General features: G+C 55.8%; 1 protein-coding gene across 4 annotated transcripts in view; it reads right to left on the bottom strand.

Moving 5' to 3' along the window:
• The window catches only part of ELFN1 (extracellular leucine rich repeat and fibronectin type III domain containing 1), a 68,284-nt gene extending 49,125 nt beyond the window's left edge, over nt 1–19,159 (bottom strand). The window contains exon 1 of one of the 4 annotated variants that reach the window (XM_059414282.1): nt 18,993–19,159. The gene's annotated coding sequence lies outside the window, so the exon portion shown is untranslated. Of the gene's footprint in view, nt 1–14,893; nt 14,943–15,475; nt 15,667–18,549; nt 18,841–18,992 lie in introns of those variants that run through there. The other 3 variants (XM_059414284.1, XM_059414283.1, XM_059414285.1) reach the window with 3 other exon arrangements.
• Nucleotides 19,160–20,164: the final 1,005 nt, after the last annotated feature.

The following is a 20,164-nucleotide window of genomic DNA, read 5'->3' as shown; positions in this document are numbered from 1 at the left end:
GGTGGCAGGGAGAATCAGGAAAAATATCTGAAGAAATAATGGCTGAAAACTTCCCAAATTTGATGAAAAACATGACCCTGACAAATGCAACATCAACAAATCTCAAGGAGGATGAAAACAAAACCTGCACATTAGACACACCATCATCAAACAGCTAAAAGATAAAGAGAAAATGGAGGAAAGTGGTCCATCCTGTGCAGGGTGAAGACAGTATGACTGATGGCTGACTTCTCATCCAAAATTATGGAGGGGAGGAGACAGTGGAGTAGCATTTTCAAAGTGCTGGAAGAAGAAATGTCAGCCAAGAATTCCATATCCCATGAAACTACCCTTCAGACATGGAGACAAACTAAAGACCATCACAGACAGAGACTGAGAGAAGACAGTGCTGCAGTCCTGCTTCAGGAGAAATGCTAAAGGGAGTCCTGTAGGCTCTAAGGAGACAATGGCTGTAATTCACATCCATGGAGAGAAAGGAAGAGCATCAGAAATGGCAAATGTGGGGTGCCTGGGTGGCTCAGTGGGTTAAGCCTCTGCCTTCGGCTCAGGTCATGATCTCGGGTCATGGGATCGAGCCCCGCATCGGGCTTTCTGCTCAGCAGGGAGCCTGCTTCCTCCTCTTTCTTTGCCTGCCTCTCTGCCTACTTGTGATCTCTGTCAAATAAATAAATAAAATCATTAAAAAAAAAAAAAAAGAAATGGCAAATGTGTGGGCAGCCACCAGAGTTCATAAAGGGTGCCTGGCTTGCTCAGTTGGAAGAGAGTGCAGATCTTGATATCGGGGTTGTGAGTTCGAGCTCCATGTTTGGCACATGGATAATTTTAAATTTAATAAAGTTTAAATAATTTTTTAAAAGCATATATAAATGTCTTTCTTTCCCTTTCCTTAACTTCTTTTAAAAACATAAGATTAGGGGCACCTGGGTGGCTCAGTTGGTTAAGCATCCAACTCTTGGTTTCAGCTCAGGTCATGATCTCAGCGCTGAGATCTGAGCCCCACATTTGGCTCCACACTCAGCGTGGAGTCTGCTTGAGATTCTCTCTCTCTCCCTCTGCCTCTCCCCCAGCTTATGCTCTCTCTTTCTAAAATAAACAACTTTAAAAAAAATTATATATTAGAATTAAAACAAGATTACATAAAGCAATAATCATAACATTATGTTGTTGGGGCCTTAGCAGATATTAATGTAGTATATATGACAATAACAGAACAAGGACAAAAGAGATAATGGGACTACACTGAAGCAGAGTTTCCATATTTCACCATAATTAAATTAGTGTTAATCTGAAATCACGTGCAATGAGTTAAGATGCACATTCTAATCCCCAGGGCAGCCACTAAGAAAACAACTTAAAGTTAATGTAGTTTTAAAAATTAACAAAGGAATTAATACAGCTCACTAAAATTATTTACCTAAACACAAAAGAAGACAACAAAGGAGAAAGAGAAGAGGAAAAGGAGGAGACATGTAGAAAATAAGAAAAGTGTAACCATATCAAATACAAAATATGTTAAATGTAAAGGGACTAAACAGCCTGATCAAGAGGCAGAGACTGTTGGACTAGATTAAAAGAACAAGATCCAAGTACAGATTATCTAAAAGTGTTGCACTTTAGGTTCAAACATACAACCATGTTAAAAGCAAAACGATGGGAAAATATGTGCAAACAGTTCACGTAACAGAGCGGGACTGAACACATTAGTATCAGACAAAATAGACTAAGAAATATTACCAAAGGCTTGGGCACCTGGGTGGCTCATTCAGTTAAGCATCCAACATTTTTTTTTTAGATTTTATTTTTATTTATTTGACAGACAGAGATCAAAAGTAGGCAGAGAGGCAGGCAGAAAGAGAGAGGAGGAAGCAGGTTCCCCACAGAGCAGAGAGCCCAATGCAGGGCTCGATCGATCCCAGAACCCTGAGATCATGACCTGAGCTGAAGGCAGAGGCCCCAACCCACTGAGCCACCCAGGATCCCCATCAGTTAAGCAACCAACTCTTGATTTGAGCTCAGGTCATGATCTCAGGGTCATGAGATCAAGCTTTGTGTCGGGCTCCATGCTGGGCTTGGAGCCTCTAGATTCTCTCCCCCCACTACACCCCTTCTCTCTCTCCCCACACTCTCCTGCTAAGAAAGAAAGAAAGAAAGAAAGAAAGAAAGAAAGAAAGAAAGAAAGAAAGAAAGAAAACCAAAGGCAAAGAGTGACATTTCATAATGCTAAACAGGTCCATATCTCAGGAGGACATAATTCTATGTGACTATGCCCATAATGAAAGAGCCCCAGAATACATTAAGCAAAAATCAACAAAATTAAAAGGAGAAACAGACAATTCAACAATAGTTGGAGATTTCAATTCTCCACTCTCAATAACTGACAAGAACAATAGTCAGAAAACAAGCAAAGTTGTAGAAAACAAACAGTACCATCACCAAGTTGACCAAACTGACATTTATAGAATATTCCATCCAGCAGAACACACATTCTTTGCAAATACACATGGTACATTCTCCAGGGCAGACATGTGCCAGGCTGTAAGATGAACCTCAATAAATTTAAAATGAATGAAATTGTAGAAAGTATTGTCTCCAGCCACAATGGAACTGAAATGAAATCAACAAAAGAAATAAATCATGAGAAATCTCCTCAAATATCTGGAAAGTAAACTAGAGTTTTAAATAGCCCATGAGTCAAAAAAAAAAAAAACCACCAAGGAAATTAGAAAATGTCTTTAATTCAATGAAAATAAAACCAAAATGTACCAAAATCTATGAGAGGAAGTTAAAAGTAGGTCTTCTCTTGAAATGTATAGATTTTAATGCATATCAGAAAAGATAAAAAATCAATAACCTAAGTTCTCACCTGAAGAAACTAGAAAACCAGAGGAGGGGTGCCTGGGTGGCTCAGTGGGTTAAAGCCTCTGCCTTCAGCTCAGGTCATGATTCCAGGGTCCTGGGATCCAGCCCTACATTGGGCTCTCTGCTCAGCAAGGAGTCTGCTTCCTCCTCTCTCTCTCTCTGCCTGCCTCTCTGCCTACTTGTGATCTCTCTCTGTCAAATAAATAAAATTTAAAAATCTTTAAAGAAAGAAAGAAAGAAAACCAGAGGAACCTGAATGCAAAGCAAATAAAATAAAGAAACAGAGAGCCTGGGTGACTCAATGGCTGAGTGTCTGACTTCGGCTCAGGTCAAGATCCCAGGGTCCTGGGACCAGGTCCCATGTTGGGCTCCCCGCTTGGCAGGAGTCTGCCTCTCCCTCTCCTCCCTGGTCATGCTCTCTCATTATCTCTCTCTCTCAAATAAATAAAATCTTTAAAAAAAAAAAAAAGAAAGAAAGAAAAAAGAAAGATAACGCTGAGATTGATGGAATAAAAAACAGAAGAAAATAGAGAAAAATCAATGAACCCAAAATTCAGTTAATTTAGAAGATCAACAGAAATGGGAAACCTTTAGCTAGACTGCCCAAGAATGGAGAGCGGGAGAAGACCGCTTTAGAAATTGAGAACAATTTAGGGAAAAAAAAAGGCTGCTAGGATTTTATAAAAGCAGTTATAAAAGCAGTTATAAGTTATAAAAGTTATAAGTTATAAGTTATAAAAGTTATAAAAGCAGTTAGTAAAGAGGAAACATCACTACCAGTCCTACAGAAATTAAAGAGAGGTTCAAGAAATATTATGAACAACCTGATGCCAACAAGTTAGACAACTTAGATGAAGTACAATATTCCTAAAAGACAAAAATTTTCAAAACGGATGCAAGAAAACCTGGATAGATTTAAACCATTTTTAAATGAATGATTTAAAATACCCCCACGAGAAAAGTCCAAGCATAGGCGACTTTAGTGGTAAATTCTGTCAAATATTTAAAGAAATAATATTGAACTTTAACAAACTCTTTCAGAAAAGAACAGGGAAGAAAACCCATACTCATTCTCTGAGACTGGCATTTTTTTCCCTTGATACCAAAACCAGTCAAAGACATCATAAGAAAAGAACAGACTGATATCCCTGATGGACATAGGTGCAAAAATCCTTCACGATTAGGAAACCAAATCCATCAACATATAAAGAGGATTATATAGGTGGCACTTATCCCAGGAAGGCAAGTTAGGCTAGGTTTAGGGCTGGTGTCTGAAAATCAACCAGTCCCATATCACACGACTATAGACAAAAGGACAAGAACCCCATGACCATGTTGCAGAAGCAAAAACCAAAACAAAACAAAATCACCTGACCAAACCCAGCACCCATGTGATAAAACCGCACAACCAGGAGTACAAGGCACCTCTTCAGCCCAAAAAGACCATCTATGAAAACCATGACCAACATCTTACTTAACAGTGGAAAACCAAACGCTTTCCCTGTAGAGCCAGGGCCAATAGCAAAGCACATCTGCCTTTCAGCATGATTCTGTAGGTTCTACCAACTACAGTAAGATGAGAAAAATAATAATAGGAATCTAGTTTGAAAGGGAAGATGTTAAACTCTCCTATTTGCAGATGGCATGATCTTGTACGAAAAAAATCGAAGGAGTCCACAAAAAGTCCACTGGAACTAGCTCATAACTAGATTTAGCAAGACCGTTGGGTAACAGATCAATATATCAAACTCAATTTTATTCCTAGGTAGTAGTAACAGACAATCTGAAAATGAAATTAAGAAAATTATTCCACTCACAATAGTATCAAAAAATATTGAGGAATAAATTTAATAAAAGAGATTTAATTAGCAAGACTTGCACATGGAAAACAAAAAATTGCTAAGAGAAATTAAAGGTCTAAATTCATGGAGAGACATTCTATGTTCATGGATTGGGATACTTAATATACCCAAATTGACAGATAAATTAAACATGGGCCCATCAAAATCCTAGCAGCCTTTTTTTTCCCCTAAATTGTTCTCAATTTCTAAATCATCTAAATTATCTAAGAAATTGACCAACTCAGAGGCCTGGGCGGCTCAGTAGGTTAAGCATCCAACCCTAGGTTTCGGCTCAGGTCATGATCTCATCATCATGAGACAGAGCCCCACATTGGGTTCCCTACTGGGTGGGGAGTCTGCTTGAGGATTTCTCCTCCTCTGCTACTCCCTGCTCCCCCTTCCCCCACTCTCACTCTCTAAAAATGAAGAAGAAAAAAGAAATTGACCATCTGATCCTTAAGTCTACATGGAAATGCAAAGGACTTAGAATAACCAGAACAGTTTTTCAGGAAGAAAAACAAACGTGGAAGATTTACATTACACACTTGAAAAACTTGACCACGATGCTGTCAAGCCTGTTCAGACATCAGAACAGACAGGAGCATCAGTGGAATAGAAGCAAGACCCCACAAACAAACCTTTACCCTCATGCTACCCAGAGTCCTTCATGCAGAGAAGTTAGTCCTCAATAAAAATGGTGTGGGGACAATCAGGTCTCCATATACCGAAAACTAAACTCAGACCTTTACACACTGTGCCCAAATAGTCACTTCAAAAAGGACAACAGTGGGACGCCTGGGTGGCTCAGTGGGTTAAGCTGCCGCCCGGCTCGGGTCATGATCCCAGAGTCCTGGGATCAAGTCCCACATGGGCTCCTTGCTCGGCAGGAGCTTCTCTCTCTGCCTCTGCCAGCCTCTCTGCCTGCCTGCTTGTGTGCTCTTGCTCTCTCTCGCTCTAAAAAAAAAAAAAAAAAAAAAAAAAAAGGACAACAGCAGGGCTCCTGGGTGGCTCAGTCGGTGAAACATAGGTCATGATCCTAGAATTCTGGGATCAAGTCCCACATTGGGCTCCCTGCTCAGCGGGAAGCCTGCCTGTCCCTCTCCTGCTCCCCTCCCTCTGCTTGGGCTCTATCTCTCTTGACAAATAAATATATAAATAAAATCTTTAGGAAAAAAAAATAGACAACAGACTCAAATGCAAGAACTAAGACTCTAAAACTCATAGAACAACAACAAAAAATGTAGAGGAAAATCTTGGTGACCTTGGGTTAAGCAAAGAATTCTCAAGTACCAAAAATGAGAACGGAACACAGTAAAGGGAAAAAAAATGGACAAAAGCAGAGTCTACTATAAATAAAAACTTCTAAAAGCCACCTTTAAAACACTGAAAGATGAGCTACAGACTGGGAATAAGGTATTTGCAAGTCATACTTCTGATAAAGGACTTGTATCCGAAATGTAGAAAGAATTCACTCAATGCTTTTGAATGGTTTCGAAACTCAGTAAGACAAATTAACGTGGGCAAAAGATTTCAACAGAAATTGTATCCAAAAAGTAAGAAGAATATCTCATGAGTGCATGAAAAACATTCAACTGTGTTGATGGGAAAATCATTTGACCGCATGTTAACAATTTAAACACGAACTTACCATACAATGGGACAGTCCCACCGCAGGGACCCTGCCCGAGAAATGAAGACACACGTCCACGCCAAGCCTCTACACCAAAGGAAGCAGCATCATTCATGCCTGTCCCAAACTCTACACCATCCCAACGCCGGAGATCTGCGCATAGATAGATGAAACCCGGTACAGCAAAAAATGGAATCCTGTTCAGCCCCAAAAGTAAACAAGCTATTACCCTGGGTTACGGATTCGGGAACCTGGAAAATGGGAAGGAAGCCACATGCTATAGGATTCAACTGATAGGAAATGTCCAGAAAAGGGGAGTCTATAGAGAGAGCGTGGGTCCCTGCCAGGGGGGCAGAGTGCTCAAGGACAAGGACCTCTGGGAGGACCTCTGCTAGTGTGCGGAAACCAGGAGGAGCACCCCCCAGGAGGCTCGCGCACCTCCAATGTCACAGTAGGTGAATGATCCCTCCGACAAGTGGCTGAAGGCCACGTTGCACGCACACCACGCAGCCTCTGCTCGACCCGGCCTTCCTGACCACCAGAGTCCCTCCAGAACACCGTACGAGTCACCAAAGGCCATCGGCCTCTGCTGCCCTGTCCCCCTTAGGATTTCACTCCAAACATGACCTCGGGGTCATTTCCCTACAATCTTGGCTGCTTCCCCACCATCGAAATCCAAGGCTGCCTCGGTCCCGGACTCCTGCTGACCATGTCCGACAAAGAACTCTAGGCGGGGTGGAGAGGGGGTGGCCTGGGCCCCACCAGCACCTCCTGCGGCCCCTCGCCCAGGGCCCTGGTTCCTCCACATCGAGGGCCAGAGCCAGCTCCAGGCTGTCAACAACCAGTGACTCTTCCCCCTCCTCAGAGAGGCTCAGCTTATGCATCTGTAAAATGGGCAGAGGGCCAGCTGCAGTGGGCTGGGGTGGGAGGTGTCTGTGATGGGCAGATCTGGGCTCTGGTGAGCAGCAAGCCTGGCCCAAGTCACCGGCTCATTCCTTAGTCTGTTCGTCTGTGAAATGGGCACACAGCCCCTCCCTCCCTGTCCCTGTGAAGATGACCGGGGTGCATGGCCTGTGAGTGAGCTAAGCACACGGGGTGCAAGGTCCTGTGGCTGCAGGAGCCCCCCTGAGATGGAGGTTAGGGTCAGCAGGTAGGACAGGAGGGAAGGGTCCTGAGCTGCTGGGAGATGACAGGGGGTTGGTGGCTGAGGAAGCCAGACAGCTGCGGCCGAGCACCAGGGGTTGAGTCCCTGCCCCTCCCAGCCCAGGTCCCCAGCTGGAACAGCCCCAAAGCTCTGATTCTGAAGCATGGCCCAGCTTCTCCCCTTTCCCATCAAGTACCTCCCATCTCCTGTCCCCCCCCAAATGGGGACTGTCCCCCGAATTCAGAATTTGCAGACATTTCCCCTCACAAGACGGTGGGAGCTGTAAGTGCTGTGTGGTTGGTTCTGTCCCCTCCCGGCTGTGTAAGCGGGGAGGCACCGGCGTCACAAGAGTCTGGGCTTCCCCACAGCCCCGGACCCAGCGGCACACTGGAGCCCTCCTCCCAGCCCTGCCAGAGAGAAATGCACCCCTGTGTGTGCATCGGCACACACGGCGTGAGCACACCTGGCGTGTGTGCCTGCTGGAGCACGCTGGGGGGGTTGCACGAAGATGTGTGGAAACTTCAGCACCACGTCCAACGGCACAGGGGTGTGACAGAGGACGCGGCTGGGCACGGCAGTGCGTGTGCTCAAGAACCCCAGAGCCGGTGCCGACGGCTTCAGACTCGTCCAGGGCCTGGGCGTGAGTGTGCATGTGTCCCCACACCTGTGTCCGAGTGAGAGCCGGCTGGCAGGTTTGCACGTGCACCGGAGAGATGAGAGCATGTGGTGTGCTTGCACACGAGCGTGGGAGAGGTGCCCTGTGTAAGTGCATGCGTGTGTGCACGCGTGTGCGCTGTGCCTGGCAGAGCGTGGGTGTCCTGGCCTTCCGGGCACAGCTGCCCACTTCAGCCCCGACGAGTATGGATTAAGGCCGGTGGCAACACTGGGTTTCTGGTGAGTTGTTTTTCTAAAAAGCTGTCTCTGGCGAATCACGTTCCTTTAGACCTAGCATGTTCTTTCTCTGTGAGGACAGCATAATGAGGACACCAAAATAAGCCTGTGTCTGTCAGACGGCAGACGCCTCCAAGGCCCGCGTCTGGCCTGCCCTCCTCCCCCAGGCCCACAGGCGCGGGCAGTCCGAGCGGGGGGCCTCCAGGAGCCCGACAGGCACCCTTCATTTTAAACCCTCGGTCTGCTCTACTGAATTTGCAAAAAATAAAAAGAGCAGACAACAAATTCATGTCCCAGCATCTAAGCCCTGAGCCCGAGGACTTGGCCGGGAAGGTGCCCTTCGTCGGGCGACAGCCGCTTCCTGCTCCTCTTTGGGAGGTAGAGGGGGCAGCTCCCCTAGGTGGCTGTGGTGCAGATGCGTGTGTGAGCGCATATACACACACGTGCACACAGAATGCACGCCCCGGCACACAGGCGATCGCTCACAAACCCAGACCTGAGGAGCGTGTCTCCAAGGGGAAGCTCACCTGCCCGTGGCCACGAACATTCTGGCACTTCACCTGCACCCGGCCCCCTGAGGGCTGGGCACCACGTCCACCCTGGGGGGCCTCCTACCCATCTGTGTCGGCGGGGGTGGGGGGGCGTTCAGCTCCCATGGAAAGATCTCTCTGAAATGCTAATGGATGTCAAAGGGCCAAGAAGATTTGCTTTACACAATCCGGTTCCCTGCACAATGCATGCCTCATTTCATAACGGACACTCATAGGCAACGGTTCGCTTTACAGGATATCCTTCTCTATAGGAACGCAGCTCTGATTTTTTAGGTGACGCCAAAACACAGGCAGCCTATGCCTCTGTCTCTCCATCGCCAGTGCCATCAGCCTGATTCGGGCCACCCCATTTCTCCCAGACATCAGAGACTCCCAGCTGGGTGCCCCATTCCCACTCGCACCCCTAAAACCCTGCCTTTGCCCCCAGAGGGATCCCTTAAACAGAGAAGCTATCCTCGTTGCTTACTGCTCGAACTCCCCTAAAAGCTCCCCAAGGCAAACAGAAAGGGACCCAGCTCTTCCCAGAGCTCTGCCACCGTTCCAGACGTGGGGGGCCCCCTGACCCCGCCTACCGGCCTCTTGCTCCTGGTGGCTGGCCCGCTGGTCTTGCCCCTCCTCCAACACCAGGCACCTTGCTCCCCAGGGCTTTCGCACTTCCTGGCCCTTTCCCCGGCACCCTCTGTCCCTGCCTCTGCACGGCAGGGCACAGAGGGACACTAGAGCCGAGCCAAGGCCTCCCCGAGGAAGCTAGGATTGTGGGGCTGAGGCCCCAACGGGAGAAAACAGGCTCTGGGGGCCCCGTGAGTGGCAGCAACTTTGTCCTCCACGGAGCTCACATCCCTTCACACTCAGCTGGACGCTGAGCCCAGCTGCCCTCCCACCACAGAGAACACCAGGCTCCAGGAGAGGAGGAAAGCCACCGCACAACCTGGGCCTCCTGCCCAGGGCCTGTGACACCCCAGCCCCAGCATCCGAAGACCGGGCTGTGCTTCAGAACCCATCTGACAGATGAAAGCACCAGGCTCAGCCACCCCCCAACCCCTGACCAGCAGCCGGGTCCTTCCAGAAGCTTCTGAGGGCGCTCAGAGGCAGGGCATACCGTTCAGTGCAGATGGCGGGGAGGCCCAGGACAGGCTCATGACACACATCTGGGGGGTCCCCGGCCCTTTGGGCTTCCGGGATGGGCGTGGGGGAACGGGTTGGTAGATGTGGCCTTTAGGGAGGGGCCAGGAGCCGACATCTGCCTGTCTGCAGCCTCTCCCCATGGCTCAGACAGTGTGCTGTCAGGGCCCCCAAGAGCCCGCTGCCTAATTGCTGTTCTCCCCCTAGCATCCCCCCCCCCCAGCCAGTTGCACGGTCCTCATGCCTGAGCGGGGGGCAGTGCATGATGCCCTGCCCTTGTGTCTCCGTGGTTTTTAAACTAAAGGGATCTAATGACAGGGAGGTGCCTTGGCTGGATCCTGCTGGAAACAAAATCAGATTCTGTCGGTGAACACAGGGGAGCCTCCAGGCTGCCCTCCCCCCGCACGTCTCCAGGAACGGCCCAGGGCTCCTGCCTCACGGTGCCCATCTGCAGACACAGACGGCTCTCAGGGCCCCGGGCTTCTTAAACGCCGACCTGCAGAAGTAGCCACTGGAGGGGCAGACAGTAGAGAGCTGACCTAAAGGGGGGCTGCGGCCCACAGGCCAGTATGCATGTGCACACCCTGACCCTCACCCCACAGAGCAGCAGGCAGGGCCTCCGCAGCCCCATCTGGGAGGCAGGGAAGCCGTGCAAAGACCCCGTACTCACTGCAAGGGAGAGCGAAGGCAAGATGCAGGGCTGAGCCCGGACACCCCCATCTGCTCTGACACCGGCCTGCTGTGCTATCTGGGCCTCAGTCTCCCCATCTGTTATACGGAAGGGCCAAATCAGAGGCACCGTGGAGTGCCACAGACCCACACTGAGGGCTGCTGATGGGGGGGCGCCAAGCCCCATGGCCGTGGGAGCCCATCCTGGCGGAGGGAGGTGCCCTGAACGGCATCCTCAGGCCTTGGTGTGGGGTCCGCCCCCTCCCCCAGCTCCGCTCACTGCTCCCCCAAAGGCCTCTGAGCCCAGATGTCTGCTCCTTTCTTCTAGGTCATCCAAATCCTGCCCGCCATTTAGGGGGCTGGCCCAACCCCTCTTCTGGGAGCCCCCAGACCTAGGGCAGGGCAGTCCCCCAAGGAGGAGCTGGAGGCCAGCTCACAGAGGAGGGAAACCCTGAAGGCAAGGCTGGCCATTAATTCTGAGGAACTAAGGCTCATTGTCAGGCAGGAAGGGAGGCTGAGTCACAGACAGTGCCATGGAACAGCCCCAGGGTCTGGGCAGGGAGGGGTGGAGGCTGCCACTGAAAGGCCTCAGTGTGGCCTTGGCCCCAGTACTCAGACGCTGGGCCAGCCTCTGTGACTCAGTCTCCCCACTGCTCCCCCAGAGCAGGGAGCCAAATTTTGCCCATTGTTGACCCTAAGAAAGTGGTCAACCCTAGCCCCTGCTGCCCTGGGTTCTCTGTTCTTGCTTAGTCTCTAAGCCTGAGGCCAGCCTGGAGGAGGCAAGCACCTACCTGGTCCTGCTTCCCTCGCAGGAGGATTCCAGCCCTGCTCCACCCCCCTGTAGCTGTGTGACCTCTAGCTGATGCTAGACCCTTCTGGAAGATAGGCCTGCGTGTGTACGTTTGTATGGTTGTGTCTACGATATGGGTCCCCACCCTGGACACAAGCCCCACCAACAGCAGAGCTCTGTCGCAGTCTCGTCCCAAGGCTCCAGGCAGAGAGCACAGTAGGTCCTCAATATATTTGCTGAGCAAACCTTCAGGGACTTTTCCAGCTCGAAGGGCTGCCCCCATACGGTCACCAGGTCCCAGGATAGTCCCTATAACCTCTCCTCTTCCCCAGGAGAGCTTGACGAAGCCAGGTCTCAGCCTGCCGGACTTGGGCAGGTGGGGTGGAGGGCGAGGGACAGGCAGGCCCAGAGAAAGGAACCGAGCGGCCACAGCTCCACCCCATTCCTGCTCCCCTCCAGGGCCAGCGGCTGGCACAGGGGGTTTGGGAGGTCAGGGGTGCACAGGGAACAGGAGCTGTCCCTAGCCGTGAAGGCTATCCATGCCCGCCCAGTAAGCCCAGAACCACTACACAGAGACTGGACCCCTTTACCACCCTCTCTGCCCCCACTCACTCTGCAACCTCAGACAACAGCCCGCCCTCCGTCTCCCCACATGTACAGCAGGTGCTGGGATGGATGGCGGCAAGGTCCCTTCCACGTCAGAGCTCCAGTCCCCCCAGCCTCGTGGGCGGCACCGTCGGCCACACACCCAAGGCCAGCGGACACCCGAGCCTGTGTTGGAAGAAATCAGAATCCACGACAAACAAAAAGGGAAGGGCGCTGTTGGGGGTCACGGCAGGGACCGCGGAGATGATAAACGGATCCAGCGTCCGCGGCAATACCACAGCCGCTCCAGGTTCACGCCCGGAAATTTATGGCCCTGTCACCCGGCCCCAGAGATCTATCTCCTGCCTGTCACTCATGGGCATTTGTTATCCTGTGTCCTCCCTCTGTATGTTTTCTCCGCCACCCACTCGGTGGGCATCCACAGGGTCGGTCTGCCTGTTTCCTACGGAGATACACGAACACCCCAAATCCAAGCAGCTTTGCTCAATTTCCCTGCTGCTTCGACATCCTTGGGAACAGGGTCCTTTGCTGACTGGCCCTGGGCCCCTAAGGGGGAAGAAACAGGAGGTGGGGCAGGGGCCCCGGCTCCTGGGTGTTTAGAAAACCCCTCTGAAACCTACAATGGGGTGTGTGTGCATGTGTGCACACGTGTGCGTGCTAGAGACACACAGATGTGGGACCCAGGCTGACAGTTCCATTTCACTCCGTTGACCTGAGTCACGGCCACAGTTTTGGCCTAATGCTTCTTCCCTGAAACAGGTGATGCTGACGAGGAGACATTTAGGGTCCAAAGAGTCAAATCCCGGAGTCTAAGAGAAGGTCCAGGCTCTGGCCCTAGGCTCTTCTAGGGACTACGACCACCTGTTCCTTGGGGGGGCGGGGAGCAGAAGCCTCTCCCCAGGCCAGGTGTGAGGCACCTGCTTCCAAAGGCATTTGGAAGAATTTCTGAGCTTTCCAGAGAGTTCCATGGGGCTGATGAGGAAAGGGACATTGTTCTTCCTCCCTTCCTCTGGCCACAGGTGAAGGCATACACCACCACCCCCGCAACCCCGTTTGCCAGGCCTTCAGATAAGGTGCCTATCCCGGCTTTTCTGAGAGTCGAGAATTGCTTGCTTTCGGCAATCCCACATAGGCGACCAGCCTATCACCATCAGGAGGGCTGCACAGTTGTCCCCAGGAGAGGGTCCAGCCAATGCCAGGAACTCATGGCTCCCAACCTTTCTGATTCCGACATCGTCTGTCCACTGGAAGGTGTTCAGAGCCCCCCACCCCCAATCCGGGGGCATGTGCCCAGGAATACGAGGGACCAAAGTGCTGGCTTGGGTCCTGGCCTGTTTCCAACACCCTAAACCCAGAGTAAAGACAGGCATTCCCTTCTAACAAGCCCCACTGTCTGAAGTTTGTCTCTCTAGTTCTGGGGTTTTCTCCTCTTCAGACAAAGTGGAGCACAAACCTGGCATGGGGTAATGATTCTGCGCCCCCCACCCCCACCCCGCAAGGCTGTTCAGTTAAAAGCTGAAAGCTGCAAGGACCCAGGGCAGGGGAGGCCAGGGGACTGCCTAGGTGGGAAAGATCAGAGTCTCTGTGGTTTAAAACAATAGAGCCCCAATTTCTCCTTCCCTTTTGGGGCTGGGCAGAGGCTGGGGGTCTCTTTGGAGATGGCCCCTGTGAAAGACAGAGTGGAGAGGTTTGCTCTCCTAACTCCGTGCACTCCGCACACTTCTAAGGCTTCTGTCCCCAAGGCTTGTAGGATCTGAGACCCAGGGAATGCTCTCTGCACAGCCCTCAGCCCAATATAGCAGGGAAAAGGCAGCTACAGCTGCATCCAAGCAAGGACTCCATGATGCACCGGCCCAAAGAGAAGCAGTTCACACCTGAGGCTTTGCTGGGCAGTGCAAACCTGGGTTGGTCTCCCAAGCCTGGAGGAAAGGACTCCGGGGGCCCTCCCAGTGTTAAGCCTCCATCGTGGTGTTTCCTCCATAAATTACACATTATCATCCTACCCCCATTTTCCAGATGTGATAACTGAGGCTCCAAAGTCATGTGCCTCCAAAGTCACGCAGGTGATGCTTGGAAGTCTGATTTTGATGCCAGAGGCCCTCAAGCAGGTGATTCGATGATTTTAAAGGATGAAAAGCAGATGCCTGTCTTTAGAAGCAGACTGGGACAAGAAGGCTCAGCTGCACTCCCCCAAAAGCCATGACAATAAGAACGGGTACAAGGTCGGGGGAGGGGTGGAGAAGATTCACCAAGTTCAGAGGCAAAGGCCCCGACCCCCACACCGGGGCTTCAACTCCCCCGGGGGGTACCACGGAACGCGGCCCCTCCCCCGAGTGCTCCCGGACCGTCCCGCCGCCGGGTGGCGAGAAGCAAGACGCCTGGAAGGCAGACCGGGCGGGGATGGTGCCGCGGACACCCACCGGGGTCGCGGACCCAAGGCCGCAGAGGGTGGGCCGCTGGGAGCAGCAGCAGCTCTGGGGCACACGACCTGCCGCGGACGGCGAAGGGTGCAGCCAAGAGAAGACCGAAGAAGGAGCAAGACCACGCGAGCAAGCAGTGGTGCGACGGGAAGCAGCGACAGGGGCGGGGGTGGGGGGAGCAAGACCCCAACCCGGACCCCGCTTCGCCGGCTGAGCCGCGCGCCCGCCCCAAGTTCCTCCAACTTTGCCCGCCACGCTGCGAGGGCGCACGGGGCCCGGGGCGAGGGGGAGCGCGCGGGCTCCGGCTGGGTCCCGCGTCCCGGGCTGGGCGCCCGCCGCGCTCGCCTCGGGCTCCCGGCGCCGCGCTTACCTGCCGCCGGGCCGCGCTCCGCGGCTGCGCCTGCCGCCGCCGCCGCCGTCCTCCAGGCTCTAACTTCGCTCCAGGGATTGAGATTCCTCCCCAGCTTCGCCCATCGATCCGCGCGCGGCCCCGCCCCGCCCCGCGCCTCCCCCCGCCCCTCCCGCGCCCGCCCGCCCGCTAGCTCCCCGCGCGAGTCCGGCTCCGAGCCTGCGCCCGCCCGGTTCCCCTCCCTCCCGGCCGCCGGGCGGAGGGGCAGGGTGCAGGGGGGTGGGGCAGGCCGGGGAAGGGGGTACTAGAAAGCGAAGGAGGGCTGGTTTCCTCGCGATCCCTCCTGCCCTTCCTCCCCCATCCAGGTGGGGGCGGAGGGCGGCGCGCGGGTAGGGGAGCGCGCGACTGCTGGTGCTGACCTGAGCCACCCACGACCCCCACCACATGAAGCCAAGCCAGGGCGTTCGCAGGCCCCGCGTGGGCCCGTGGGTCCGGCCCTCGTAGGAAAAGACGAAGACCTGGGCGCAGAGAACGCGGTAGGAGGGGGGACAGGTAGGGCCGCCCCCCTCCCCAGCCCTAGCTCCCCTTCCTTCTCTCACTCACCCCCACCTCTGGGATGACTCCGGGGGTTCTCCCACACTCTTCCCGTTCAGTTTGACCCTCACAACCTGCGTGTGGAAGCCCCTCTTCCCGCATATTACAGGCGAGGAAACGGAGTCAAGAGGGACCCCGACGTTTGCCCCATGCCACACAGCCCATCCAAAGCAGAGGCCGAGGGGCAGCCTCGGCCCCCAGGACAGAGCCTCCCGACCCCTCCGGACTCCTGGCTCCAGCCGGGCAGGCCTGAGCATGCCCCTCGGCCAGCCAGGTTCCCAGCTCAAGGCCTGCTAGCTCACTAGAGTCCCCGCCAGGGCAGCGCCCCCTCCCCGCTTCCTGTCCCCGCCCGCCTATGATTCCCGGCCTCAGTACCCCCGGCACGCTCCCCGCCAGCAGCTGGGCAATTCACCGAGCATACAAAAGAGTTGACTCAATTCAAAGGCAGCAAATCAAGATAAATCCTATAGTGTGTGGGGACAGAAAAGGGAATATGAATGAACGTCCACAGCACAAGCAAGTCCTATATGGACTGGCGAGTCACCCCCCCAGCCCTGCCCAGGCACAGAAGGCTGACCAGGAAAGGGGGGAGCAGGTTCTGAGCTGGCCACCCCCTGCCAGGCCAGAATTTGTGCTTTGTAGCCCCCTCCTGCCTGTCTGCTGGAGCTCTGTTGAGGGTAGATGCATAAAGGGGGTGTTAGCTGGTGCCCCTCATGGGGGGGGTCAGTGTACCCCACTCAAATATGGCTCCAGGGTCAGGGCTGAAGCATGGGGAAGAAGGCGAAGAGGCCATTTAGGACATCTGAGCTGTGTGTAGCCTTTCTCCTTGGGCTGCCCCCTACCCACACTCCTGTCCCAGCAGGTGGAGGCCAAGGCCCCCCATTTATCACCAAATAGGTACTGGAAGCCTCAGATATACCAGTCCTGAGCACAGGGGACAGAGAGCGTGGTGACAAGTCTCCCCTCTCCTCCCTGCTGTTCACAAGGTCTATCCAGCTGCCACTTGGAATGGGGGCAAAACTCATCCTCCCCCAGAGACAACCCTGGTCCCTCCCTCTTAGTAGGTCTCAGAAAGCAACCTTCTAGCCTCTGGCCTCACTCTACACAGAAAACGCACAGCAATGACCAGAGATCCCCATGCAGCCTTTCCGAGGCAAACCCCTGCCAGTGGTGACCCACCGCTCCCTTTCTGACTGATTCCCCCAGACCCACACTGGCCAAGCGGCGCTGGTTCCAGAAGGATAGGCAGGCTTTTTGATGCACGTCTCCAGCGTGCCAGGGACTGTACTAGGCTCCTGCCCAGACTTGACATCAGGACCTTCTCACTACTCCGCTGTAGCAAGGGCTATGAGCCCATTTCTGCAGCCTTGCAAGCAGAGGCCAGAGGCCTCAGCCCGCCCTTGACCCACACTGGCCATCCCCGAAGCAAGTATATGTGTGCCCAGTGTCAGGGCTCCACGGAGGGACTCAGAGGTCAATGGGGGGCAAAGAGGGGGACGGGACTGAAGTCCTCGCTGGAAGGTCCCTCAACCGCAGGATGGGAGGATTGAGGATCGGTGGGCAGGTGCAGAGAGCAAAGCCCAGAATGGGGGGCACAGAGGTAGGAGGTGGGGCCCAATGGTTAGGGTCAGGGTCCTTACCACTGCGTCCCCCACCCTGAGCAGAGGTTGCACCTCTGGCTGTGACCTCGTCCCCTGAGTCTCATCTGGGTCGCCCCTCCCCCGTGTCCGCGCCGATTGGCGGTCTGCGTGTAAGTCATTAAATCTGTTACAGAGACGCAGGCGCCGCGGCGAGGACATCTGTCAGGGACCCAGGACTGCGATCCACGCCCCCTACCCCACCCCCAGACCCAGAGAAGGAGAAAGGATGCGACACCTCGCCCACCAAAGCTGAGATTGCCGAGAGCCGCACGGGAGCGCTAGAAGGCGTTTGGGGGTCCCCCAGTTAATGGAGGGGGCGGGGCCGGGCCCGGGGGACAAAGACCCCCAAGCCGCTTGGGAGCTGAGCTCTGCAGATACGCAGACGGGAAGAAGTATTCCATACCCCCCCCCCCCCCAAATCCTCAAATCCACTCAAGCTCGGATCTAAGTGTTGGGATGGGATGGCGGCAGGAGACGGAAACCTCCTGGGCCTTCGGGGGTGCGGAAGAGACGCTGAAAGAGAAGCCCCCAGGACACTGCCTCCGCCCCTGCACAGGCAGTTGTAGCTACACCCCCAAACCCTCTCCCGAGCTTCGCGAGTCCCTATGCCCTCCACATTGCCCCAAGGCTGCCTGGGGCGACCACCCCACTCCCCACTGCCCCTCAAATGGGGCAGCAACCGGCCTGCAGGGTGGCGGGGCGTTCGAAGGTGTCGCGGCTCACTGTGTAGGCTGGGAGAAGAGGCGCTGATGGGAGGAAATCCCCGCTCATCCCTGGCAATCTGGCCCCAGGAACCCCACACCCATCCGGCGGAGGACTCTGTTGGGGACTGTGCTCAGATCGCGCCAATCTGGCTCGGGCCCCCGACTGACTGGGCGGCCACAGGCCACACCGTGCAGTTTGGGAAGAGAAAAAGTTGGGGGGGACACCCCAAGACCGGGATGGAAAGGCCGGGAGTAGAGCAGGGATGGGGGGGGGCGTGGAGGGAAGAGCGACAGGACAGAGACGATGAGAGCCGGGAAGGGAGCCAGTTCCGGGCCTGGGGTCCCGCCCCACCCCGCAGCCAAGCCCAGCTTCGCAGCTTTCAGGGCCTGGAAAGGTTTGGGTCACCGGCTCCTATTAATAGCTGCGAACCCGGTCCTTTCCGCGGGCTCGGCAGCTGCGGGCAGAGCCGGGCGAACGGGGCGGGGGGGGGGGGGCGGGTGTCCTGCAACACCCCTTCCAGGGCTCCAGAAGCGCGGGGAGGAGCGCTGCTTCCCCCATCCTGGCTGCGCGAATGCTAGGCGCCTTTAGTCCGCTCCCTCTCCGCCCTCCGCTACGAGATGGGGTTCTAGGTTGGGGGAGCAGTCCCGGGGCCAACTTGGGGCACCGCGGCTACCAGTACGCACTCACAGGCAAGACCACCCTGTCCCCCTCCCTGCCCAGCCCGTCCTTCGCTCTCACAGCGGTCAGGAAAGTTTTGGGGTCACCGAGGCGCCTCCTGGCTCGAGGGGTCCGGCGTCCCGGGCCTTCGGGCCGCGGCGTCGGGGAGGGAAGTTTGACCGGCCGGCGCTCGGCGACCGCTAACTTCGGGTGCGCCCGCCTCGGAACCCAGGGTGTGTGTGTTGGGGGGTGCCCCGAAATCGCGGACCCAAAGCGCCGCAACCGAAGCCACACGAGCGGGGGAACTCGGCCCCGGCGCGGACGCCCAGGACAGGGCGCGGGGGCTGGAGCGGCCCGGGCCGCAAGAGCCGCCGGGGACCCCGCGCCCGCCCCCACTGACGTCCGGGAGAGCATCTTCCCCGCCTCCCCCAGGGGCGGGGACCCACCAGCCCCGCTGCTGCGGCAGAGGGGACCCCCGCCCCTGCAGCCCCGCGTAACCCCTTCCCCCACCGTCCCCCTCATACCTGGGCCCGGGTGCGGGCCGGGGGCTGGCGCCACCGTCGCCGGCGAGCGGAGCGCGCGCGCCCAGATCCCCGGAGCGCGGCGGCGGCGGCGGCGGCGGCTTCCCCTCCTTCCTCCTCCTCTTCCTCCGCCGGGCTCGCTGGCTCCAGACAGATCTCCTCCCCCTCGCGCCCTGCCCGCCCCTCCCGGAGCCCGCCGGGCTGGGCTCGGCCTGCGACCGGGAGCGGAGCGGAGCCGGCGGGAGCCGGGCTGCGGCGCTCACTGCGTCAAGCGCGGGGCGAGCGCGGGGCGGCGGCGGCGGCGGGGACCGCGCGCTGCGAGCCCGGGGCCGGCCGGGCAGGCGGGGCGGCGGCGGCTCCGGCTTCGGCTCCGGCTTCGGCTTCGGCTCCGGCGCGGGCGCGGGCGCGGTATCGGCCGCGGCAGCGCCGAGATTGTAGCACATTCTTTCTGAGCGTGATCGAAGGTTTCCTGTAGGAGCCGAAGCGGGGAGGGCTGGAGGAGGGGCGGGGGACGCGGGCGGGGGCGGCCGGAGGGCGGGCGGCTGTGTGGCTCCCGCACGTCGGCGGACTGGGGGTGTCCCGAGGGGGCCTCGGGAGGGGAAGTTGGATCGCGCTGTGGGGGCGGCGTGCGGAGCCCAGAGGCTGCCTCGCCCCCTGCTCCTGGCCCGCCCCGCGCGCCCCCGTCCCCCGCCCCAGGCCACCGTTTGGAGCTGAAGCCCCCAAGGTCTCGGAGTCGAGACTTTGGGAGGCGACGGGAGGAGGGCACCGGGGACGGAGGGTGTGCACGCGCGTGCGGACCCGGCCGTGTGCACACACACCCGGGAGCCGCGTGAAAGTTGACCTGAAGTCAGACCCTGTGTGGGCGCGCGCGTCCGCGAGTGCAAATGCACAGCCCGCAGGGGCGCGCGTATCCGGGGACGAGGAGGGCTAGGCACGTGGGGGGCGGGGGCGAAAGGGTGGTCGGGCTCTCAGGGACGTGCCCTCCCCCAAATAGTTGATCTCCCCCCCAGCCCTCCCATTGCTCACCCCCACCTTCAGCTGAGGAGAAGGTGGGGGCGCAGGATCACCCAGGCCCCTTCCGATTCCCGGAAGGTTCCGTTTGGCAGACTTCCCTCCCACCGATCCCCCCTTCCCTTTCATTCGCCTCCGGAATACCCGGGGATCCGAAATCACTC

This window comes from Mustela nigripes, chromosome 11, assembly GCF_022355385.1.
Source record: "Mustela nigripes isolate SB6536 chromosome 11, MUSNIG.SB6536, whole genome shotgun sequence".
Classification (NCBI taxonomy): domain Eukaryota; kingdom Metazoa; phylum Chordata; class Mammalia; order Carnivora; family Mustelidae; genus Mustela; species Mustela nigripes.
The sequence above is the reverse complement of the archived record's forward strand: the minus strand, read 5'-3'. Positions and strand labels throughout refer to the sequence as shown.